At 43.1% G+C, this 27,122-nt stretch overlaps 1 protein-coding gene and 1 long non-coding RNA gene across 3 annotated transcripts in view; one reads left to right on the forward strand and one right to left on the reverse strand.

Annotated features, from left to right (window-relative positions):
* The window catches only part of LOC114674417 (uncharacterized), a 52,729-nt gene extending 51,038 nt beyond the window's left edge, over positions 1-1,691 (reverse strand). The window contains exon 1 of the long non-coding RNA XR_013412203.1: positions 1,492-1,691. This is a non-coding gene — a long non-coding RNA (uncharacterized LOC114674417). The remainder of the gene's footprint in view (positions 1-1,491) is intronic.
* WWOX (WW domain containing oxidoreductase) overlaps positions 1-27,122 on the forward strand; it is a 1,123,672-nt gene that overhangs the window by 845,505 nt on the left and 251,045 nt on the right. The gene's annotated exons all lie outside the window — the stretch shown is intronic.

Below are 27,122 nucleotides of genomic sequence, written 5' to 3' on the forward strand. Positions count from 1 at the left end.
ATTACCTCCCACCAGCTTCCTCCCACGACATGTGGGAATTGTAGGAGTTACAAGTTACAATTCAAGATGAGATTTGGGTGGGGACACAGCAAAACCGTATCAAAACATAACTGCAGCTGGGTGAGGTGGCTTACACCTGTAATCCCAGTGCTTCGGGAGGCCAAGGCGGGAGAATTACTTGAGACTAGAAGTTTGGGGTAGCCTAGGCAACAGATAGAGGCACCATCTCTCAAAAAAAATTTAAAGAAACTTAACCGGGTGTGGTGGTGCATACCTGTAGTCCTAGCTGCTTGGAAGGCTAAAGCAGGAGGATCACTTGAGCTGGGGAGGTCAAGGCTGCAGTGAACTGTGATCACGCCACTGGACTGCAGCCTGCGCAACAGTGTGACACCCCATATAAAAAAAAAAAAGAAAGAAAGAAAAGAAAGAAACATAACTTGTCAAACTTTGAAACGTATAGAGAACATGATTGGGAAGTAGCATCTGTTTTTACCCTACCCTCTTCCCCCGCAACCCACCACCATGCAGATCTTGCTAATGTGGGGTCTTTGTGGAGGATCTTCAGGATCTTCAGTGCTAGAACCCAGCATCTAAACTCTATTTATTTGACATTGGGGCCACAGCAGATTTAATAGAACAATGACATGATAACAAGTGTATTCCTGAGAGATTTAAATGCACGTATATAGAGAGCAGATGTTAAGAAGGAAGAAGCTGGCTGGACTCAGTGGCTCACATCTATAATCCTAGCACTTTGGGAGGCCAAGGCAGGTGGATCGCTTGAGCCCAAGAGTTTGAGACCAGCCTGAGCAACATGGTGAAACCCCATCTCTACAAAGAATACAAACATTAGCTGGGTGTTATGGTACCTGCCTGTACCCCAGTTACCTGGGAGGCTGAGGTGGGAGGATCACTTCAGCTCAAGTGGTAGAGGCTGCAGTGAGCTCACATCACACCACTGCACCACTGCACTTCAGCCTGGGCCAGAGTGGGACCGTGTCTCAAAAGAAGAAAGAAAGAAAGAAAGAAAGAAAGAAAGAAAGAGAGAGAGAGAGAGAGAGAGAGAGAGAGAGAGAGAGAGAAAGAAAGAAAGGAAAGAAAGAAAGAGAGAGAGGAAAGAAAGAAAGAAAGAAAGGAAGAAAGGGAGGGAAGGAGGGAGGGAGAGAAGGAAGAAAGAAAGAGAAGCAGCTAGGGTCCAAGAAAGAAGCTAGGAGAGCGTGATGGGATTGTAGTTGCTAGATGCTGAAGTTCTGCCGACACAGTGGGTTTGGGGAGTAGGAATGAAAGGAGAGTGGAGACTGGCCATAAGTTGGGAGGGAAAGTGATTGGTTGTGACGGAAAGGAAAGAGAAGGGGGTAATGATGACTTTTGGTCTCAGAACCGGAGAATAGTGGTCCATGGACAGAAGTAGAGAAGGCAAGATGAGAAGATCTAATAGGCAAAGGCAGCGAGTTTAATACTTTTGGTATTTGCTACGTATGCCCTCTGTACCTTTAACGTGGGCCTTCAACCCTTGGACAGGGCTTAAGATGGTTGCATCCCAAGTGGTCCATCCCAAGCGAGTTTTCTCTGGACTTATCCGGAATGACTCTGAACCTTTTGAAGACCCCAAAACCAACCCAAGCTTTGCATGATCTCCGCGGGATGGGTAAGATTTCTTGCTCTCCAGAGCTCTTTTCTCTGTAGGCTTAGCTACTCAGTGACTAAATAGATATGTAAATGCTTGCTAGCAAGCATTTGAGGCAACCTATTCAAACCCATGCCAGTGGTGAATATTAACCTGCTTTCTGGTAAGAATTTCAGAATTCCAGGACGTCTCAGATTTCTGGCTGGTACACCTTGGGCAAGGTTCACAGGCTGGAATGGTTTTGGAACATGTATTAATGTACTTTTTCCTCTTGGTTTGGAAACCAACTTACCCTAGGTAAGGAGAGATTTCTGACAACAGCTCAGCAATCACAGTTTCCAGAAAATGGCTCCAGTGGATCAACTATGAGTTAAGTAAAAAAAAAAAAAAAAAAAAAAAAAAAGTCAGTGCTACTGTTTGAAGTATGTCTAGAGTATGGTTTTAATCCATCACTGTCAGGCTCATATAAAATTCCAGGCTTCTGTAACTCTTTAACTTGAAGTGTTACAGGGTGTCGCATGCTAAACAGAAGCCAAGAGAAACAAGGAGTTTTTCATGGTTAAATCTTGTAAAGATGCTTTTTAAAGCATATTAATCCATTCGTAATCCATTTGGATTTTGGAATATGGTCATATATTGTTTGGTAAAAATGTACTAAACCTGGTCCTGGAAAATTAAGTGGAAATATAGGTTTAAACTACAGGAACTTCAAAATAGCTTCTCAATAATTCCTTCTCATCAATCATTCCAATTCTTAGATTTTAAAACATGTTGATATATCACATTTCCATCAAGAGGAACATACATATGGATTTTTGGAGAGGGGAGCAGAGCGGAAGAGAAAACTTTTAACTTTTAATAGTCTTTCAAATTGACCTAAAAGTGACCCAGATAATATAAGCCACTTTTTACCCTCATTCTCCAATAGAGCTTCATTTTTAATTATGCCAGTTTGATACAGGTGGAAGGATTACACGTTAGCAGACATCCTTCTTCTTTGAGTGTGTGTTTTCCATGGTTATGTAAATTATGGAGGTGCTAAACATACACTTAGAGAGCTTTGTATTTTTTTAACTTTTTTTTTTTTTTTTTTTTTTTTAAATAGTGATGGGGTTTCGCCATGTTGCCCAGGCTGGTCTCAAACTCCTGAGTTCAAGTGATCCGCCTTGCTTGGCCTCTCAAAGTGCTGGGATTACAGGTATCTAACACTGTGCCCAGCTATAGAGCTTTGTTTATTTATTTATTTATTTATTTATGAGACAGGGTCTCAGTCTGTCTCCAAAGCTGGAGTACAGTGGCATGATCTCGGCTCACTGCAACCTCCGCCTCCTGGGTTGAAGCAGTTCTCCTGCCTCAGCTTCCTGAGTAACTGGGACTACAGGCACATGTCACCATGCCTGGCTAATTTTTTTTTTTTTTAATAGAGACCTGTTTTTACCACGTTGGCCAGGCTGGTCTGGAACTGCTGAGCTCAAGCAATCTACCTGCCTCTGCCTCCCAAAGTGCTGGGATTACAGGTGTGTGCCACCATGCCCGGCTATAGAGCTTTTTAATGTGCCAAGTTCTGTGTTCAGTGTTTCCGTAATCCTCATCTGACTTAATTCTCCAAGTCCTTGCCTAAGGTACTGTTGTCCTCACTGTCCTATGGGGAGACAGGTCACTTTCCCAAGTCTGGGCAGCCAGCAGCAGGGCTGAGAGCCCCACTCAGACCCCGTGATTTTATTTTTCATGTTCTTGTATCTGGCACCGAATGTCAGGGCCTTCTTGGCCTCTGGGAAAGACACAGGATGGCACTTTTGAGAGGAGTGTGAAATACATGAAGGCAGGACTTGCACACACCTGGACATGAACTAGAGGTGAGGCGAGAAAGACAGGAAGTAGATCAGTGTTGCCCAGACCCTACCTTTTCCACCTAGGGTGTGGACCGTCCTTCAGAGTATAGCCTCCAAGTTGGAATCCGTGTATACCACTGATGGTGTTTCCTGGGATGGTGATATTTATGAAGTGCAAAGGCCTGGCCACAGAGAGCTTGAGGACCATCGTGTGAGACAGTGAAACCTTCAAAGGCAAGGGCCCTGTTTCATGAGTTTTCTCTCTCCAGCAGCTGTCTCAGTGGGCCTGTTTGAGCTGACCTGTCCCCTCAGTATTAGCAACTGGCAACAGTGGGCTTTTCTTAAATACAGCAAATATTAAGTGTCGTCTCGGCCGGGGGCGGTGGGTCACGCCTGTAATCCCAGCACTTTGGGAGGCTGAGACGGGTGGATCATGAGGTCAGGAGATCGAGACCATCATGGCTAACATGGTGAAACCCCGTCTCTACTAAAAATACAAAAAAAAAAAAAAAAAAATTAGCCGGGCGTGGTGGCGGGCACCTGTAGTCCCAGCTACTCGGGAGGCTGAGACAGGAGAATGGTGTGAACCCGGGAGTTGAAGCTTGCAGTGAGCCGAGATCGCGCCACTGCACTCCAGCCTGGGCGACAGAGCGAGACTCCGTCTCAAAAAAAAAAAAAAAAAAAAAAAGAGTCATCTCTGGGCATTTTAGTTTATTCATCCATTTGTTCATTTATTCCACAGGGATTTATTGTGTATTTACTATGTACTAACTGTTGGGGAAACAGCAATGAAGGGAGATGAAGTGTCTTTGTTCTAGTGTAGCCATGTAGTCAATGAATGAATGAGAGAGCAATATGCAGGAGAGAAGTGCGGTATGGCCCATTATACCAGGTAAAGTGATAGAGAAGGGCTGGCGATGAGAGCAGCCTAATTTCAGGAAAGTCTTTAAGGAATCTGAAGGCTGAGTTGCCAGGGCCAGCCGCATGGTACTGGAGAGTGGGAGGCCCAGGCGGGGGGAATGCTGGCTTAGCACAACTGAAAAATACAAAGGTAGAATATGAAGTGTAATGACATGGTTGAGATTGAAATCTGATGTGGATGGAGAGGTTTTGCAGTCTTTCAGCCCAAGGTTTGAAAAAGAAATGGAATTTCTAAGTGGAGTGGGCAGCCATAGGAGAGTTTTAGACAGGACAGTGGCCTCGCTGGATTTGCTGCCCATTGACTTGGGTTCAAAGTCATGTCCATGCTGCTATTACAGATGCCTCCCAGAACAGTTTATACAATCATCAACATATATTCATGGAGTATCTTCTGTCTGCTAGACACAGAATTGGGTATTGGGCTTTAAAGATGGATAAAAGGCAGTGCCTGGTCTTGAGAGGCTGCTACCTGGATGGTGTGTTTGCCATCCTCAGTAATGTGTATCCCTTACAGATGATGCCTAATGACGCTACAATTACTGGGATGCTTTTTATAATTTTCTTCTTGTGCATTGCTTTTGATTTTTGGTTCGCTCTTTGGCATTAGCTCACCAGTGGCAAATGTGTATCCTTTAAGGGTGGACTTAATTTTTTGAGAAATGGGCAAAAGTTGTTTCAACTCTAGTCTCATGAATAAAGCAGGAGATTTATTGTTGACAAAAGTGGCAAATAAAGAGGGCTGATGTTTGTATATGGCTCCTGAAATGGCTTAGAATGCCATTTTACCAGGTTGTCAAATTATTCAATGATCAGATATCAAATTATTAAAAATTATCAAAAGGAAGTTCCCTGAAACACAGAAGTGTTTGGGCTTTGTAGGTACCCAAGTCTACTGGGAAAATCCCCATTTCTGGGTAACCCAGCCCCTTTTAATGACAACTTCAGTTCTCCAAATTCCACTTCACCTTTTAGCCTGCCCCTCTTCCATCATCCTTCATCAAGGTGACATAGGTCTGGCAATCTTTTGGGTATAGACTTGTGGATGTTGTTTTTGACATTTGTACATGCTTTTGCTCAAGTTCAAGGCCCAAGTTGACCCAGTTCATATATATACACTACATATATACAATATATATAGTATATATATACTATATATACACACATATATACTATATATACACATATATACATATATATGTATATATATGTACTGGTATTATATATATACTAAATATATATATACACTAAATATATAATACCAGTACATATATATACATATATACATATATAACCCCACCCAGATAGGATATTCATGGTTAGACCATAAAGTCTACATAACTGGACATTTTAAATCTATCTATATATAAAAATATATATACTATATATATTATATATTTATATATATATTATATATGTATTATATAATAGACAGATATACACACACACACCACAGGTCTGAAGCTTTTAAGAATAAACATTACTTTCATCCCATGATACAAAAATGCATTTGAGGTGGTCGTCATTTTACTTGGGCCAGGGTCTTCCGAGACTTGGGACAATAATACATTTTTTTCTATCTTAAGTAACGTATGCAGATTCTTAAAGCATGAATGCATGTATTACACACGTTATAAATTTGAGTAATAGAAAGGTTTGTGTGTATACATAGACAGCATAAGGAGTATATATTGTGTATAAAATAACCTCTGTGGTATTTATTTACCCTGATTTTTTGATTTACGAGTCGTCATTGCTCACTATAGAAGAAGAAAAATAAATACACAGAACACTGTAGATTTTTAATGGGGTTACTTCCCATCTTAGCTCAGTGTTTCTCTACCAAAGCTGACCTTGAAATTGCTTTTTAAATACAAGTCAAAATATGCAAATTCCGGAATCAGGAGGAGTATCCGCTGTTAGGAGTTCTTTCGAATTCACATTTTTACATCATTTCCATCAACATCCTGTGTTCCATCTGCTTCTTAATCCATTAGTATCTGAGTGGGGGGATATGGGTTTTCTCAAATGCGCTAATCTCCACTGAGGTTAAAATACCCTAAACGTTCACATATGTTTTTCTTTCTTTTCTTTCTTTTTCTTTTTTTACATTAACTTTTCTTTTCCTTTTGAATGACCACAAAGCATATCTTACCCAGCGGGTTTACTTTTCTTTCGTTTTCAGTATTCATGACATCAAGGCCCTGTGTGTTATCTTATTGTCTCCTTATCCTGGTCCTTAGAGTCTTTCAAGAGAAGAAGTTGATCCTGGTGTAATGTACAGCTTCATTCTAATGAGTCGTATCAGTCATGTATTTTCAGTCACTCTTCATGTCTGTGCTGTCCATTTGCTTGGATCCCAAGGAATTTTCTTCTGCCCCCTCTACTCATATTTCATAAGGGTCTTCTGGAGCCTGCGTGGCGTTGGGATGTATATATCACTTCTCTCTTGTTATGACCAGAAAGACTCACAACCATGAATGTCACTGAAGTTTATGATTGGTCCCCGATTGCCTCACATCTTGCACAGAGTCCTCTTCTAGAAACATTCTTGCACTTAGATAAACAAGCAGATATACTGAACTGGTGCATGAATGAATAGGAAATAGCCCAGTTGCAAAGGATAAATCTATCATGTGGTGGAGAGCGTGTTCAGGCAGATCATTTGGTTCTGCGGTCGCTTGGAGGATTGGGCCCGTCCTATAATTAATGCCACTAGCAGTAAAAGGACATTAGGGATGTCGTGCATGTTGATTATTTCTTCATTTTGTTTATCCAAGTTTCCCCGCCTTGGAAGCTCCGTGGCCATTGCCAAAGAAAGCCCTGGAGACAGAGCGTTAGCTGTTACTCCTCGTAAGCGCATCATTACCTTCCTCCAAACAAAGTCTTTTTTTTTTTTTTTTTTTTTTTTTTTTGTCAATAGAGGATGAAAACATTATTGGATTCAGGAGTTCATAGTAGTCCTATATGAAGCTGGGGACAGGGGGGATAGATTTATGAAATGGACCATTTCAAATGGCATTATCTTCCCACAGTGAGGTACACCTTTCATAAATCACGGGAGAGTGCTCAGAAAATAGAGCATTTGTTATTCCTGCAGTACATTGTATTTGCATCCCCCCACTCATAGGAAAGAAGAAATTCTCAGGTTTCCTTTCCCGGGTTTGAAAAGGCAATTAATCCCCTTACAGTGAAATTATATTTGTTTAAAAAAAGAGGTATCGTTACCAAATAAAAAAAGTACTTCGTATCAGTCAAGGATGGTACTTTTACTACTTTTTTTTTTTTTTTTAATCGTGGTGATTCTTTTTGCCCACTTATTTAGGCCTTACTTTAATTACGGCACTGATTAACTTCTTTGCTTTTATTTTTTACTGTAAACATTGTGCTGTACTCCATAGGAAAATGTAGATGAATGTGGGTCACTGGGAAATAAAGTGTGTGGGAGCATTGGCGAGCATTTCTTTCCCTCTTTCTATCTCTCCTGGTTTAGCTGCTGGTGGGTAATTAACTCTTTAATATGCCCAAGTTCAAATCAGGTATGATAGTGATTATAACACGGAAGCTCCCTCCTTTTCTAGTAGCTTGGATGTGATTTGTATGGAGAAGCAGAGTGGGTGCTTCTTTGTGTGCGCTTGACATAGTTGAAGAATTTGGTAATAGTCAATTCCCTTTAAAGTAGTAGGTTCTTAAATAATTCTAGTTGTTTTTCACACTGCCAACCCATCTTGAAGAATTACTCTTCAGTTATAAGGGGTTAAAATCATCAGGTTGATTGAAAAGTCAAGAACCTCCAGCGCAGCCTACCCCTTGCATATTTGATACTCTCTTTTACACTCTGGGGAGCAGTTTTGAGGACACACTGTAAAAATGTATGACAGCAGTTTGAAAATAAGTCTATTGCCCCAAATAATCATAAGAAGAAGACAGAAGAAAAACTGACCCCTGTAGCTCTCTGGGCAGTGGGATGAGGGAAAAGTAAGGAATGAATAAAAACCCACCAGAATACATTCTTTCACCCAATCAAGGAGAAAGCTGCATTTTAAAGGTAGCTTCATCTCAGAATGTATGAGACATGCTTTTCACACATGTGTCATGAGGGGAAAACAGAATGGAATGACCACTAATGAGGACCTTGAACTTAACTAACTGAACTTGATGGTCATCGCAAGACATAGGGGAGACATATTTTGAGACATCATCGTGCAGGCAAACATAAGCAAGAAATTGAGAAATCTTTTCATGCACTTCTCTCTGGTTTCCCGGAAGGGATGAATTCCAAATCCCGTGGCTAAGGTCCCAAGTCAAGAGATGTTCTGTGGTTCTTTGCTGTCTGCCCATCCCCTCCTCTCTTTCAAGGAAATAAGATATTCATTTGTAAGTATATAATGGAGCAGTCTTGGATTTGCATCAGATCAACTTTGGATGAAAGCCTGCCTTTCTGCCTTTATTTTTCCTTATCTTTCCTGCTTCTGCTTCCTGTTTTGTTAAATAAGGGGAATGACAGCAAGTATTTCAAATTCCTACAAAGTTTTAACTAGATAGCGAATCAAGGTGGCAACACATGGTAGGTTCTTAAATAATGGTTGCCATTTGAGTGCTTTCTATATGATGTGCATTTCATTTTGCACTTTACAAATAACCTCCTTTCCTCTTTAATCTTCAAAAAGATCCTGGGAAGCAGGCATTATTGTGCCCTTTTCCTGGATAAGGCACACTAAACAAGTAAAAAGCAACCCAGGATCCAAATCCTTATCTCTTTGGCATTCAAGATTACCTTCTTACTCACTACCTGTTCATCTCCTTCGACTGCAAGTCCACTCCCCCAGGCCAGATAACCTCTCCAGACCTGGAGAACTCCTAGCAGGAGAAATAGGGAGGACCCAGGCATATAAACTTGCAGAGCAGCTGAGTTATCAGATCTTCTAAACCATGTGGTTATCCAGCTTTATCAGAGCAGCCTTGCTCTTGCAGTTTCTGACACATCATCGTTGATCAATCCTGGGAAATAAACAAAATAGAGGGCAAAGGCTCCACTCCGTGTGGCCCCGTGAATGGCATGGACGCAGCTGAAAAAATCCATGAAGGCTGTGGGACAATGGAAAAGTAGCGGGGTGTGCAATTGCAGGGCTGGAACCAGCAGTTAAAGGCAGCCCTGCCAAGACCATTAAACTTCCTGCAGCTCTTTCCGGATCCCACAATTTGAAAGGAAAATATTTCTCACCGCACATTACTACTTGGTGGACTAAATGGCTCCCCAATGTCCAGAAAGAGCACAGCTTCTGAAAGTGTGGTATGTGGGTCCCTGAGATGCAACAGCAGCCACAGGGAACCCACCATTCCTGCTACCTAAGGCCTCCATTGCCTGATTATCTGTTGTCAAAAGGGTTCATTTTCAGGTCCTTCACCAGATATTTTAGAAGCTCATCAAGGAAAGGACGTTTGAAGAAAAACAAAAACACAAAATCAAGGACTTACTGATTTCTGAGAATTCCTCCTGAGTTTGTTTGTTTGTTTGTTTGTTTTGGGTTTTTTGTTTATTTGGTTTTGCTGTGGTATTATCTGAGCCTATGATGAGATTGTTGTTGATTGATTTTTGTCTTTCAAGACTCAGCACAACGCATCCCATCCTTCTGGATAATCTTTTCTAGCCTTCCTTTCCAGATAAAAGTTGACTCTCATAATTGTAACTCTCCCCTACTTTATCAGCATCTACATCTTTCAGCCTCTACCACTTTGAATTGGAATTATTTCTTGTCTGTTTTATCTACCATGCTGTGAACTCCTTGAAGACAGGAGCTGTCTTATCTTCAAGGAACTCAAGACACGTTTGTGGCATCATTTCAATGGAGTCCAGTTATAAACAGGTGATGGGGGCAAATATCACAATATGATACCCTGAACATCTTCTCTGACAAAAACTGGTGGTCAAGATACAACAACATCTGTATTTGATTTGTCTTGCTGTGTCACATCAAGCTGAGGCCTTGAGTTTCGTACACATCTATGTAAGCACGCTGAATTGAGTGACTCTTTCCCAACGATCATATTGGGATCTTTGGAATGAATGGCGGGTCACCCACCAAGTTGCTTTTGTGGAGATTCAAGCACCTGGGGAATGCAAGTCACAATATCCTGCAAAAGCCAACTTGAGGCCTCCTAGGACTGCACTGCTGCTTGTGACACTGACCCTTAGCCCCTATAAGTAAGTGAGCACGGCCCTCTAAGTGAAAGTGGAGAGGTTCCTTGACATTCCCACATAGCTGCTTCCCTGGTAATTCACCCGGGTCCAGAACACAGGAGGGAGATTCTGATTGAAAAACTTTTCCTGAAGGCCAGGTGCAGTGGCTCACATGTGTAATCCCAGCACTTTCAGAGGCTGAGGCAGGGAGATCACTTGAGGTCAGGAGTTTGAGACCAGCCTGAGCAACATGGTGAAACTCCATCTCTACAAAAAAATACAGAACATTAGCTGGGCATGGTGGTGTGCATCTGTAATCCCAGGTACTTGGAAGGCTGAGGTAGGGGGATTGCTAGAACCCGGGATATCAAGGCTACAGTGAGCTGAGATCGCACCACTGCAGTCCACCCTGGGTGACAGAGCGAGACTCCGTCTCAAAAAAATAAAAAATAAAAAAAAAAAACAAAAAAAACATATAATCTCAAACTTTACAATAATAAGGTTACTTGTCTTTCTAATTGTGAAATCCACCCTTAGTTTTAATGCATCTAAAGTCTCCATATCAAAAAGATCAAATTCAGGTTTGAAAGTCTATACTGTAACTAAAAAAGTTTTGGGGTTTGTTTTGTTTTGAGCAATTTTTGTAATTCTCTTGTTACTGTTTATATACCCTCTGCCACTTCTGCCAAAATATTCTGGCCTTTTAGTCTTATGATTTTTTTCTCTCTTTTTGTTTGTTGGCTTATGTTGTCCGCTCGATCTGACTATTGGTTTTATTTCTAAGGATTTTTTTTAAGTTGGCATCTTTTTTTCTTTGACTTTCCTTGTATGCCCCCCTTTCTCCCCTGCATTGTCTTGCTTCATTCATTGCTTTCCAGGTTCCTGAAAATTCTTTTTCTTTAGGGCTCATTTGGTATGTGTATTATGTTCTTGGTAGACAGAAGCTGTCTTTAGTTCGTATGGGTTGAGCACGGAGGGAACTTCATCTCATAGTCGCTGGACACGGAGCCAGTCCTGGCTCTTACTTTAACTGCCCTTGTGACCTTGAACATATCATTTCATCTCACCACGTAGTCATTTTCTCATCTGTCTCTTCAGGCTAATAATCACCTGTCCTGCCTTCCTCACAGGCTTGTCTGGCGACCCAAAAGAGCCTCTGAGCTGCACAGCGCTTCGCAATGAAGCTGTGCTCTAGAAACATTCCAGGATCTACTGGAGTTTCTTAACTAAGGTGGTTGTTCAGGAAATTCTTCCAATCAATTTTACTTTTACTCCCCCTGTAAGAATGCCAAGACACCTCTGCCTGTTTTCTCTTTCTGTATTTGGTTTTTCTTTTGTTTTTGTTTTTTTTGGACTGAGTCTTGCTCTGTCGCCCAGGCTGGAGTGCAGTGAGCGATCTCGGCTCACTGCAGCCTCCACCTCCCGGGCTCCAGCGATTCTCCTGCCTCAGTCTCCCAAGTAGCTGGAATTACAGGGATGTGCCACCACGCCCAGCTAATTTTTTGTATTTTTAGCAGAGATGGGGTTTCACCATGTTGGCCGGGCTGGTCTCAAACTCCTGACCTCAGGTGATCTGCCCACCTCGGCCTCCCAGAGTGTTGGGATTACAGGCGTGAGCCACCGCACCTTGCCTCTTTCTGTTTTGAAGAAATAGTCAAGAAGTTTCTAGATGCACGCAAAATGACCAAACCAGTCTTTGTGCTTATTTACACGATGAAGAAATGTCAGCATTCACTCTGGAAGACAGAGTTTCTCTGTGTCTTCATCCTAGGGCACAGGAGAGAGGCAGTGATGACGTGATTCCACTCTGCAGACACGTTGCAGGCCTGGAAAACTGTGTGGTGCCTTTGTTTTTCAGAGGATCGAGAGTCACGCGGGCCATATGGATGCAGTGGTCCACGGAATTGGCAGTGAGCCCCAGAGGAGCTCAGTGCAAGACAAGATTCTGGCCTAAGAACTGCAGTAGCAAGGACAAGAGGGCGCCACGGTGTAAGAAGGGCCGTGGCAAGGACAAGAGAGCATCACACAATGACCTTTTCAGAGTCAGTAGGATAGTTTCCCTTCCTGGAAGAATGAGGTGAAGTAAAGCTTTAGGAGTCGGTACTGCACGCAGGCATTAAATGGATTGTGAAGAGGGACTTGCTTCCCCCTCAGTCCTGTCTCTGCCTCCATAAAGGAGTAAGTTAAAAAAGAAAGTTTCTTTTTAAAAAAATGTCTTACTGCTCAATAAATCCCTGTAGGGGGGAGGGGGGAAGGGCGGGGGAGGGGGGGGAAAGGAATGCACATTAGTCTTCCATTAAAAATAGATCAAAAAAGTACCCAAAAGAAAAAACCCCACAACAATGAAATAAATTAGGATAATCCAACTAGAGGCCTGCAAATGAGTTTGCTAAATGTTATATTTTCTCAAGCCACTGAGATTTTTAACTTCCTGTTTCTGCCTGAAGCAATAAAGGCAGGAACGCTGTCATTAGCTTCAAACGCCATTTTTTTAAGCCCCTAGCTGCATTTGTTATTTTTCTCTTCCCCCCTTAGCTGTATCCCTGCATTTATTACAGCACAGGTGCATCTTGCTCTTGAGTGCTAACTGAGATGAAAGGAATGAGGAAATGCTCTCTTCTACTTGCAGAGGAGTGCTGGCAAATTCAGTGAACGCAGAGTCGGCTGGGAGCCTTTCGGCTGGAAAGCACTTCCTCTGATGAGCTGTCTGTTAGGGATTTTCAGGGATGGTCCTGAAATTTTCAGGGGTGTCTGTCCACGCCACACTCTGTGGTCAGATAACCCCTGACCATAATAAGCCGGAGGATAATCACTTGCATTGTTCAATAAAGCAACTGCTTTGTCCCCTCACTTAGCCCCTTCCAAAGAGCCAAAAAGAATGTGCCACCTAGATGCTGTTTATAACCATTTTCACCTCTTGCCTCCAGGGGCTAAATTGGAAACCTAATTTTAGATCCATAAAAGCCAAAATACCTATAGGAGAAGCTCCAAAATAAAATATCCCAGGGTGGTTTTTAAGCGTCCTTCGAACAGGTTCAGGTTGATTTACCTCGCTGTGGATATTTAATTATGTCATTGAAAAAAAAACACCAGTAATTAAATCATTATTTCTTAGATGTGAGGTCCAAGGACATTCTAGAGGAAGTCAAAGGCAGAGGGAGGAAGGATGGGACAATGGAGGCCTGACGGGCTGGTGGAGAGGAAAGAACACAGCCTGTGCCGTCAGAGTTCAACTCCATCCGTGCAGCTGCTAGCATCTTGCCTTACCCAGCCTCTCTGAACCTTAAGTTGCTCAGAATGAGACAGATAACAAACACCTGCCTCCGTAGTTTGTCAGGATATTTAGAAATGCAGACTTGCTCAAGATCTGGATCTCAGGTGGTAGGTTGGTCCACAGACAGTGGCACCACTAGCTGTTATTTATTTATTGTCACTGTTTGGGACCCCTGTCACTGTCCCATCAAAGAACTGCCTGTCTCCCTTTTAGAAATTTCCAGAGCATCTTCCTGTTGTTGCATAGAACACTCGCACCTAACAGATCTCAGAACCTGCGTCTTTTCTGGATGGCTAGACTGAGAAATCCATTCTCTTATGACTGAGCCAAAGGTCTGTCTCATGTGGAATTTTTGCTTTTGAGAACCTCCCATTTCCTGAAAGGCCCCAGCCCCGAAGACAGCTCTGCTGCCTGATTGATAGACGCCCATGACAGCTCTGCTTGATGCCCGCTGCCGCCTCGTCCCTCTGGATGCCTTGTGGTTCTGCTTGTCTGAAGAGCATAAACTTGGGGGTTCCCACTCGAGAAGAGGTTCCAGCGGTTCCAGCCCCTATGTCAGGGGAGCCACTTTTGGGGCCGGTGGTAGGCAGAACTTTAGCCCCTGACACCTCCTCTCCTGCCATTACTCCTGTGGTGGTGTTATGTAACATGACAAAAGGGACCTTGCAGATGTACTTAAGGTAACTAATCAGCTGACTTTAGAACAGGAAGGTTATCGGTGTGGACCAGAGTTATCACAGGAGCCCTTCAAATCAGAAGGGGTAGGTGGACAGGAGAATTGGAGAGATGTGGCAGAGGGGAGGCCGAGAGATTGCAAGCAGGGAAGGATTTCACGTACTGACACTGGCTTTGAAGATGGAGGGGGCACATGACTGGAAATATGGGCAGCCCCCAGAGGCTAAGAACTAGCTCTTTGTGACAGCCAGAAGGAAATAGGGAGCTGCCACCTGCAAGAGCATGGAAAACAGGGACCTCAGTCCTGCAACTCACGGAGCTGAATTCTGCGAATAACCTGAATAGGTTTGGGAGTAGAGTCTTTCCCGGAGCCTCCAAAGAAGAGCCCAGGCTGGCTGACACCTTGACTTTGGCCTTCTGAGACCTGAAACAGAAAACCCACCTGGGCCACTCTGTGCCTGGGACTTCCAATCCACAGCAACTGTGCAGTCATGAATAGATGCGTTGTTTTAAGGCGATGATTATTTGCTATGGTAGCAATAGAAAAACGGACACACTGTCACGAGGCCTTCCACAGGGTGGGGCTCAACCTGCCCTCAGCTTCTCTAGCATTTCCTTCTACAACCTGGACTTTTTCCTGTTGTCCCCTCCCGTGACACTCAGCTCTCTCCATTCAATAGAATTGCTTTTGTGTGATGATGAGTGTGTTCAGAGTCATACTCAGCCTAATTATTGCTTTTGACCAACCCCAACACATAATGCTGTAAGTCATGCTGTAGTACTTTTAATTTCACAGATGAACACATTTCTATTCTTTTAATCCCCCTCTCCAGGCTCGTGTTAACTCCATCTGGACAAAGCGTTGAGGTATATGTGTGGCTTCTTTTGAGCATCGTGCCACAGCTGTCCCTGATCTACCTTGTGGAGCAAATAGGACAAGTTAAAGGCTTTCCTCTTGAGGGATGAACACCTAGTTGCGTGCACCCTACATTGTCTAGCGGGAGAAATCTCTGTTGTAGAATCTGACATGTCACTCCATATCTGTGTACTTTTTTATGGCTCTCAGCCCTGCCTTCTTAAAAGTAGCAGCAGTATTTATTTATTATTTATTGTATTACAGGTAAAGGATATGCTAAGTACTTTTCATGCTTTATCTAACCTAGCTATTATACTCCTATTTGACAGATGAAAGGACTGAGGCTTGTAGACTTTCCAAGGCTGTGCAGCTCTAGGTGTAGTCTGCCATTGGAATTTGGGCGATGATACCAGAGACCAAGTTCTCAACCATGAAATACTGCACATGTTTTTGTTTTTGTATTTTGGTTCAAAAAGAGAGTATGATCTCACTTCTCCCTTCTTGATAGATTGTAGATTCCATGTCTAATCCATCCTTTTCCAATATTCCCTCCTAATCTTTCAGTTGAATTATGGTCTTTAGCTCAAATGCATGACATGATGTGTGTGCCTTTGGAACGGGGTGGTATTAGTCAGTCGATGGCTAGTTCCTCGAGGAAAAAGGAAAGGAGAAGTTGACTACTTTTCAGTGTTTGTTACAATAAAAGCATGGTGGCATGCCATTGTTCTGAGGGGAAGGGGCTTTTTTGCCTTATCAGCTCCTGATGAAAAAGATGTGGGGTTGGAAAGCTAAGTTACAGCAGGTGAACTTGAATTTGCGGAAAGACAAAGCAAACCTTGGCTATTAAAGGAACACACACACACGTTTCTGGTATTAGAAAATGGAGATTTTCATCCTGGCTAACCTGGTGAAACCCCGTCTCTACTAAAAAATACATAAAACTAGCCGGGTGATGGCCGGGCGCGGTGGCTCAAGCCTGTAATCCCAGCACTTTGGGAGGCCGAGACGGGCGGATCACGAGGCCAGGAGATCGAGACCATCCTGGCTAACACAGTGAAACCCCGTCTCTACTAAAAAAATACAAAAAACTAGCCGGGCGAGGTGGCGGGCGCCTATAGTCCCAGCTACTCGGGAGGCTGAGGCAGGAGAATGACGTAAACCCGGGAGGCGGAGCTTGCAGTGAGCTGAGATCCGGCCACTGTACTCCAGCCCGGGCGACAGAGTGAGACTCCGTCTCAAAAAAAAAAAAAAAAAAAAAAACTAGCCGGGTGAGGTGGCGGGGGCCTGTAGTCCCAGCTACTCCGGAGGCTGAGGCAGGAGAATGGCGTGAACCCGGGAGGCGGAGCTTGCAGTGAGCTGAGATCCGGCCACTGCACTCCAGCCTGGGTGACAGAGCGAGACTCCGTCTCAAAAAAAAAAAAAAAAAAGAAAGAAAATGGAGATTTCTAACATCATAAAAAAGATTGAACTTAAAAATGACTTCCATTAAATAGGGTAAGAATTTTGAGATGGATTCTTTTATCCTTGGGTCAGTACTTTCTGCAAACCTCTTAGTAATGGTTTCTCTTAGACACTCACAGTGATAAAATTGGGAGTTTTCACATGAAATCTGGAATGATCTACTGGCATCATGCCTAGGACTTTGGACAACTTGAAGGTTGGCACCTTTGGGGAAAACCTGACTTTTGCAGCAGGGGCTCTGATTGTCTCTTCTTCTTATAGTGCAAGGTGTTTGGCAGAGGTGTGGCAGCTGAAGGCCCAAGGATAACATTGTCCAGATTTTCAGTTTTCGGAGCCATAAACATCCAGTTCTTTCCAGCCCCACTCAACTGCCTCTCTTAATTTCACCACCCCAGTAGCTTCATCTCAGGCCAGACGTTGTAGGTGGCAGCGATTGTAGGACAATGAGAAGAGGCCAGATGAGGACAGAATTTTTATTTTCCCTTGCCAGTAACAAACACAACCCTAATTTGCTTAGACCAAAAATAGGAATTGATTGGCAACTGGGAAGGCTAAGGGTGGATCTGGCATGGCTGGATCTAAGTGATTGAATGGCACGGTCATCATTCTATTTCTCTGCATCTCTCATCTGTACTTCCATCTCTGTAAACTTCATTTGCAGACATGGCCCCCATGCACCCGTACCCTTAATGTTCAGGGAATATTGGTGGGAGAGAAAGCTCCTTCCCTATAGGTTCAGCAAGAGTCCCACGGCTGACTCTCATTGGTCCTCAGTGGGTCACATGTAAATCATTGAGCCAATCACTGTCATCCTGTCTGGACGTGGAATAAATGACACCTTAGAGCATGGAAGCAGGATCAGCTTGATCCACACCATATAGACTGTGAGGTATGAAGTAAAGAAGGCATGTTATTGCTGGAAAAGGGGGCATGGTATTAAAAAGACAAAAACAACCGGACTTCATCACAGCAGCTATACTGCTACATCAATACCCATCCCAGGAGACAGTGGCAGTCCTGATGTCAATCTTGTCTTACAGTCATTGCCAGTGGAATTGGGGACTGTGGTTCCACCTGGTACTGGGGAACCAGGTGATGGTGGTATGAGGCCTGGGCCCATGGAAGGGGTGAGAGAGAGCCACATACTTACAGTTGTGAAGGGGGCCAGCCGGGATGGCAGCTGGCAGGAAAGGTCTGCGCAGAGTAACAGGCACCAGCATGCCAAAGGCAGATAGCAACGCTCTTCAATGGATGTGGGTGAGAGGGCAGTGGAATCCAGCAGGGACCATGGTTTCCCTCCATACCATTTTTAAATTGTGGCAAAGTGATCTTTTTGAGACTCAAATCTGAGTATGCCAGTGTAATCTTCCCACCCCCAGATAAACTGCAACAATGATTTTATACTGTTTGTAGGGTAAAGACGGATCCCTAAACATAACCTACAATCCCTCCCCCCATGACCTAGCCCCCGCCTACCTTCCCTGTCTCATTTCTCACTGCTATCATCGTAACCCTCTACCCTATTTCTTTTGGCTTCTTGAACTTTCCTTCCTGCAACAGGGCTTTTGCACGTGCTGATCTCTCCCCTACTTCGCCTCTACTCAGTCTTTATATTTCAACTCGGTAGTCACTTCCTCCAGGAAGCCTTCCATGACTGCATTAAATGCTCCTATAAGTTTTCATAGTTCTGTGCATTTCCTCTTGGCAGGAATGAACTGAGCTGCAGTTTTACGTTATTTTTTGTTGTTTTGTTTGTTTGTTTGTTTGTTTGTTTGAGACAAAAGTCTCGCTCTGTCCCCCAGGCTGGAGTGCGGTGGCACGATCTTAGCTCACTGCAACCTCTACCTCCCAGGTTCAAGCAATTCTACTGCCTCTGCCTCTCTAGTAGCTGGGATTACAGGCATGTACCCGCACACCTGGCTAATTTTTGTATTTTTAGTAGAGGTGGGGTTTCTGCTGTGTTGGCCAGACTGGTCTTGAACTCCTGGCCTCAACTGATCTGTCCACCTCTGCTTCCCAAAGTGCTGGAATTACAGGTGTGAGCCACCACGCCTGGCCTATTTTTATGTTCATTTATTCCTATTTTTCCCACTTGACAGTAAGCTCCACAGGGCATGTGTTTGTTTCAATTCACCAACGTATCCCTAGTGCCCAGTAGAAAGCTTAGCCATTAACAGGTGTTTATTGAATGAGTGAGTGAATGAGTACATGAATAAATCTGCACTTTAGAGGCATGTGCCCAAGCTTCTAGAATAATTCCACAGAGAGAAACAGGAATCAAAGGGAAACCTGAAGCTGGCTCAGAAGATGGATGGGCCAGCAAAGGCTATAGCAAAACCATACAATGCTTATGACAAATCACCCATTTCTCTGATTTGTGGTTGTTGCTCCCCTGGATTTTTTTTTTTTTTCCAGTTGTTGTTGATGGTGGTGGCGGACAATCTGGCCATATAATAACTGAATTGACTGTTCAATTCAGTCATCAATGACCACTCCTGATAATATGACCTCCTAAGTTCGAGCCCCTGGGAAGTTCAGCCTCGGTTCTGACCAGGCAGGGAAAATAACTAAGTGTTCCCCTTTGGACCTAGACTGAGCCAAAGTTTTTCCTTGGTCTACATAGAATAATAGACCTGTAAAACAAATCAATAGTGCAGGCTCAATTATAGCGGGGGTAGGGGGCATATTTAACCTACTTTAGAGAACAAACTGTTTTTAAGGGCTTTGCACACTAATTGTATGCAAATGGATGCTGCTAATTGCAAACACAAGATTCAAACCTAGTCAAATTAGAAACCTATTCATCAACAGTCCCTATAGGACCTCTGCTCCACTCTATGCAGTTTAAATTGCTGTTTTATGGCTACATACTGTCTTCCTAACCCCCAGTTTACTGCTGGCTTCCTTCAGAGTCATTGTCCCAAGAGACTCATTGAGGGCAGAGACTGTGTCCCCTCCACTGTTGCCTCAATACCCAGCTTAGCCCAGTGGGTACCGCACTTCAAAACAAAACCTCTTGTTGAGGTCTACCTCTGTGCCAAGCATTTCGATAGGCCATGACAGTAGAGAGTGCATGCATGAATGGATAAACTCTTTCCTGGAATGCCTGCTCTCATCACCCGGTGTCAGAGTTGAGCCAGACGTTCTGTCTCAGCTCAGATTCCACCTACCCTGAGGTTCCCAGCTGGACATGATTGATCCACTCTCCACTCTTCTGTAGCATTTTTGGGCTTTGCGTTTATTTGACACTTTTCACTTACTGCCTTATATTGTGTTTGTTTTTATTCATTCATTAATTCAGTAGTTATTTACAAATTGCTACTGAATCCAAGTCCCTGTGCAAGATGCTGCAGGGAACAAAAAGATGAAGAACACGTGGTCTTTGCTTTCATATATTACTTCTCCTCTTCCATGGCAACACATGTCAAGGCAAGGACCATATCTCACTCATTTCCTAGTCATCTTTTCTTTATTTTCCTTTTCTTTTTAACTTTTTAAGATCTCCCATAAAAATGCCTGGCAGAGTAGGCATGATTGCATATTCTTTAGATGGATGGTTGAGTGGATGTATGGTAGGGTGGATGTATGGTTGGATGATTGGATGGATGATGGATGGATGGATGGATGGATGGCTGAGTGGAGAGAAGAATGGATGGGTGGATGGGTGGTTGGATGGAGGGATGGATGGTTGGATGGTTGGGTGGATGTATGGTAGGGTGGATGTATGGTTGGATGATTGGATGGATGATGGTTGAGTGAGTGGATGGATGGATGGATGGATGGATGGATGGATGGATGGCTGAGTGGATAGAAGGATGGATGGGTGGATGGGTGGTTGGATGGAGGGATGGATGGTTGGATGGTTGGATGGTTGGGTAATTGGATGGATGCATGGATGGTTGGGTGGATGAACAGGTAAATGGATACATGGATGAATGAGTAGTTGGATGGATGGATAAATGATGCATGGGTAGATGAATGGTGAAAGTTTTATATTTTACTGAAAATCTGCATTGATAACTTAGTGGCTTGCTAAAAATAATGGAGCTGCACAAATGCCCCATTTCCTTTATTCAGTTGCGGAGCAGCAGCAAAGCCCGAACCAGTGCCAGGGACTGGAAACAGCGACATAAATAAGAACAAATAAGATACAGAGCTGGCCTCAATGATTTTTTTTGATATAGAAGCATAGGCACATAAATAAATTCCTGTAATGGGAGTCTGGGGTGAGGGGTAGTAGGTGCTATAATAAAAATTATCTAAAGTGCTATGGGGAAGCAAAGCTACATGATCAAGTTGTTCCATTGATTTATTTATTTGTTATTACTATTTTTTTAGAGACAGGGTCTTGTTCTGTCACTCAGACTGGAGTGTGGTGGCATGACTGTAGCTCACTCCAGTCTCAAGCTGCTGGACTCAAGAGATCCTCCCGCCTCAGCTTCCTGAGTAGCTGAGAGCACAGGCCACCATGCCAGGTTAAGTTTTTTATTTTTTGTAGGGACAGGGTCTCACTATGTTGCCCAGGCGAATCTCAAACTCCTGGCTTCAGGTGATCCTCTGCATTGCCCCCCACAAAGCATTGGGAATGTGTTATTTCCCGATCAGGGAACTCTGCAGAGAGAAGGTGACAGTTGAAGACTATATTGACATTTGCCCCATAGGAAAAGGAGACTTTGCTGTTAGGGTTAGCTGGAGGAGAGACTGCAGGGCTCAGAGACCAGGGCCATATGCTAGAGCTGCAATGTGGGTGCTCAAATGATGTTCAGCACATCTTCACATACAGGCCACCACTTGTCTGGCATGCCCTAAAATAGATATTCTCCCCAGCTGCACATACAATGTCAGTGAAATCCGTTGAGAGGAGCATTGAGGAGATGAGTCAGGTGTGCCGCAACACTCAGGTCAGACTCGAGGCAAGTGAGAGCTGTGAGTTATTCAGAGTCCCAGAGAGCTTGGGCCAAAAGAGATTCTATTTTTACTGGAACATGTGAGTGTGGATCACAACTAGGATGGTGCGAAGTTCACCTCGTATAGGGACACCATGCTGCAGGGATAATAACCACACTTTTTAAACCAGCAAATTATTCATATTTGGTTTTTATGAAATCTCTTTTCATTTTATTTTTTATATTTTTTTTATTTTCTTTTTTCTTTTTCTTTTTAAAATTTATTTTGGTTTTTAGTTTTGAGACAGGGTCTTGCTCTATTGCCCAGGCTGGACGGAGTGCAGTGGCCAAATCATGGCAGCCTCAACCTCCTAAAGTCAAGCAATTCTTCTGCCTCAGCTGCCCGAGTAGCTGGGACTGTGGTTGTGTATCACCACCCCTGGCTAATTTATTTTTTGTAAAGGTGAGGTCTCACTATGTTTCCCAGGCTGGTCTCTAATTCCTGGCTTCAAGTGATCCTGCCTCCCACCTCAGCTTCCCAAAGTGCTGGGATTACATGCATGAGCCACCATCCCTGGCCTTTGGCCTTCTTTACACTTTAGGAGAGAAAAAAAGCAAACAAACCGTTTTTTAGAACAGTTTTAGTTTGAGAGCCAAAATTGAGCAGAAAGTACAGAGAGTTCCCATATACCTCCTGCAGAGCCCTGGCTCACTATCCACATCCCCACTAGAGTCTGTGTATTTGTTTAGATTTTGGGGGTTTGTTGTTTTGTGATGGAGTCTTGCTCTGTCACCCAGGCTGGAGTGCAGTGGTGCCATCTCGGCTCACTGCAGCGTTGACATCCTGGGTTCAAGTGATTCTGCTGCCTCAGCCTCCCAAGTAGCTGGGATTACAGGCACACACCACCACACCCAGCTAATTTTATATATATGTGTGTGTGTGTGTGTGTGTGTGTATAGACATATATATAGACATATAGACACACATATATATATTTATTTAGTAGAGATGGAGTTTCACCATGTTGGCCAGGCTGGTCTTAAACACCTGACCTCAAGTGATATGCCCACTTCGGCCTCCCAAAGTGCTGGGATTACAGGCGTGAGCCACCACACTAGGCCTGTATTTGTTTTAATTGATTGATCTACAATGACACATCATCATCACCTAAAGTCCATGGGTTCATTAGGGTTCACACTTGGTGGTGTATATTCTGTGGGTTTTCACAGACGTGGAATGGTATATATCTATCATATGTCATATCATATCATGTCATACCGAATAGTTTCATTGGCCTAAAATTCCTCTGTTTTCACTTTTTAATCTCTTTGTGCGTGCATCAAAAATTCCTTTTGCATTTTTGAGTTTCAAAAGTGTGCCACGAACAAGAAATCTGGGATTTGCTGAGCCCAGCCTCAGACCTGTAGGGGAAACAGGGAGGGCAACAGGAGGTCACGAAGGCATGCTGTGCCCACTTTTGGAAATTGTGAAGGAGAGTGTCTCAAACATGTAGGCCTGAGAATTTCCGGGAAATAGGATGTTTTGTGAAGAAAGTTTGCTGCGGTCACTTCTGAGTAGTTGTAGTCCCTCCCAGTACGTGGGTATCTTCGGTGAGAACAAATGTCCTGGCAGCTTGAGGACTCCGTGCAGCCTTAAGGATCTCAGCCTCATAGTGTATGTTATTCACATGCTTTATTTAATAGACTTGCCTCATGTGAAGTTTTATATCATCCTTTGTGTCTAAGCGATTTGCACTGGGAAGATAGTAAACGCTCCCGCTTCCTACGCAGGACGTTGAAAACACCACGAATGTTGCAATCAGGTATCTGCCCTTAAAGAAGCAAATTTACTGAAATGCAGGGCACACAAGTTTTCCAGCAAACCACACTGCCATCCTTTTCTGTGAGGAAATAATTATTTTGAGATACTGACATGCGTGATGACCAGATAATTATCTGAGAAAACTTAGCATCTAATGATGCTCTTTTGAGATCACAAGAAAGAATTATATGAGCTTGAGCTGAATTGTTTTTCTTTCCCCCGTCTCTCTTTAGTTGTAAAAACAGCCACAAATGTGAACGCTTCGGGCTTGAACTTGTCAACAGCCAGTGGCTCGTTGTAGACATAGGGATCACCTGTCTTTGGAGCTGAGACACCAGAACAGGTGTTTCTGTGGGAACTGAGAATGTCTACTGCCTAACACCTTTAATCTTGGGACTGCTTTCCGGTGAAATACCCATGATTCATAACTCGGTCACGTTACTGAGGAATGTCTCTTCGGATAGATTCTATCTCTAAAAACTTAAGTCAAGAGATTTTCAAACAGTTGTTTGATTTATGCATGTGAGCCTCTCCCTTAGGAGAAGAACTTTTATTCGGCAAACACCATAGGAATAGAGACCTTAACAAAAGAATTAGGACTCTCTTCTCCCATTTTAATCTCAAAGCTGTCCCTGCGCTGGTGTGGCTGGCCCACTTGTGCCTTTGTGAATTTGCAGAGAAGAGGCTGGGCGTGGGGGGACACATGACTAATCCTCCCTTTCTTTTGTTTGTGCAACAACTCAATTCACTGTCACCACATCAGCACATTTTGCTGCAAATCTCAGTGCCTTCTCACTTTCGTTTTACTTAATGCATTTCTACATTTTCCCAAGGCCACACGAGCTGTTTTCTGGCTCATGGTACGCCTGCCTCAAATAACTGAAATTGCCTGGGTCTTGGAATCTGAGCCTTCATATTCTCCCATATATTATTTGGTCTTATTGTTCCTTAACTTGCTCATCATTCACACGGTGAAGGAAATTCCATTTGGTCCTTTTAAGACCGCCAGACTAGCTGACTTAAACACTCAGCTCCAGCTACTTCTGAATATTTCGGTTCTTTATTGAAATGGTCCTTTTAATGTCATCTTTAATTTAATCAAATAGTGTCATCAAAATAACATTTACTCTATTACTGCAAATTCACTGCATTATTAACTAGTGTAACTAGACAAAAAAGATGGTACAAACCCCCATGGAAATATATACTTACTGTAAAAATGGATACAGTTCATAGATGTTCTATATTTAATTTGCAGTTTCAAAGCACTCTCTATGGAGAGGTTTTATGGTTCTGAAATAATTTAAAAACACACTTTACTACAATCCATAGCAGGTAGTTTTGCCAATTTGGGAAGTTATGGTGCCTTGTAGTTTCCAAAGTCAGCTGAACAGTGCTTTTTAACAGCGATGTCCCTCTCCCACTAGAAATGCGAGTCCATCCTCGTACCACGGGTAACACAACAAAGGTTTCTCTGGTTTTTCTTTTGGTGTTCTCAAACAACTCATCTATAAATTACATGGTCTATGCAGGTATCACGAGATTGCAATTAGTTTGATGAAAAATACCAAGTCGTCAATGCCACTTTGGATAGTTTAATCTGAAAATAGGACATGGTTGGGGTAGTGAGCGTAGGGTAAGAGGGTTATGTAATTTTAAAATTCTTCCTTTGATTCAAAAGGAAAACATGTGTGTTGCATTCAGCTCCTAGGTTGAGCATAGCATACTGGGAAGAGATTTGGACTAAAAAATAGAGTTCTGGGTTCAAGATCTGAAGTAAATTATTTGCTAGGCCTTAGTTTCCCATCTGTGAAAAGAGGGAGTTCTATCATAGCAAGACATTTAATATTAACTTAATGTAATGTTTTTAAAAATGCTTGTCTGCCCACTTTTTCTTGAAATTAGTAAGACCATCTTCTAATTAGAATGTTTATCTGAACTTGCCGCTAGGTATTTCCTTGTAGAGTATGAAAGTAAAATATCAATGGGCCATCTCTACGTCAAGGTTCTCATTCTTCTCATTACTGAGAAATTACGTTCCTGGAAGAATAGCGTACCGACTTAGAAATAAGGATATTGAACTAAATTCCATTTATTTTTCAAAAGGCGTGTATTTTTTACCTTTTGCTGTACCTGCCACCAGCCAAGTGCTGTGCTTGGCCCTGAGAAAGCAAAGACAGATAAAGATGTCTGTCTTTTGGAACTTGACCATCTACTGGGGACATAAACATTTGAAAAGATAACACTAATAAAGTAATTCAGGTATGATAACAAAAACGTTCACAGGGTTAACCATCCATCTCTCTCTCCATCCATCGATTCACTCATGCATTCAGCTACCTGTTTATCCATTCATGTGTCCATTCATCCATCTATCCATCCATCCACTTCTAGGATGTGAGAACCAGTAGTGTTGACTCTCAGTGTGATAGGAAGGCTGGTGTCTTCGCAGAAGATCAAAGAGCTCATCAAAATTTGCTGGATAGCGTGAAGGCTCAGGCACTGATAACACCCCCTGCAAATACCACATCAAAAGGCCTAGGAGCCTTTCCATGACCAAATGCCCAGATTGATGAATTTGAGACAAGTGGGGGAAGGATGTCCTCTCTCAGTGGTTCCCAACCCTATGGGAGTCATGTGGGGAACTATAAAAGATCCTGATACCTGGTTTTCTTCTGGAGAGTCTGATTTAATTCAATAAGGATACAGCCTGGGCATCAAGAGTTTCTAGATTCCCTAAGTAATTCTCATTTGCAACCAAGGTTGGGAATAAAGGGTGTATATAAGGGGAGAGCCTCTGGTTGACTGAAGGAAATGCCAGTGACATTTGTGCTTTAGGTCTACCAGTTAGTAGGTATTGGTATATGGTGGGACAGACTAAAGAGCTACAGGTCAGGGTCAGTGTCAAAGGGTGAGGGATAAGGGGTTGTGTTATGGTTCAGATAGCAGAGTAGACTGAGGAAGCACAGCTAATTCCAGATACCCATGTTCTGGTGTGAAAAATAGGACCTAACTTGTAATGTCTGACCCCAAAAGTGGCCATAATTTGGTCATAGGTCAAAGACATCCCCACCTCCAGCTAGGAAAGACAGAAAATGATAGGACTCAGCTTCGTATTTTCTAGTATAATGTTTGGCTTGTGGTATATTCAAAACTAAGTCCATGTTTGTTGCTACTGAGTGACTGGGCTGATACTACCCATCCTTCGGCCATCTAGACTTGCTCTCTACCATCCTCAATACTTCATATGAAAGGAGACGGTCACTTCATGAAAATCATTTATTTACTTTAGCTTAAAGCTATTGGAGATGACAGCTGCCTTATTTTGTCACCTTCTTACCCCAAAAGGAAATCTCTCCACAATACAGCAGGTATTCACTGAGTTAGGACTGTCAGGCACGAAACAGATCTATTGGTCAGAAAGAAGGAAATTGTCTCTACCTTCAAGGTTCTTACAGTCTGAAGGGAACAGAGAGCCATAAGAGACAATAGGTCCCTGTGCCATCAGCTACTGGGATGTATGACTTGCCAGTAGACGTATGCAGCACTTGTTCCCAAAGGAGCCTGTGTAGCTTTGGGAGTTCTCTATT

This window comes from Macaca mulatta, chromosome 20, assembly GCF_049350105.2.
Source record: "Macaca mulatta isolate MMU2019108-1 chromosome 20, T2T-MMU8v2.0, whole genome shotgun sequence".
Lineage (NCBI taxonomy): Eukaryota > Metazoa > Chordata > Mammalia > Primates > Cercopithecidae > Macaca > Macaca mulatta.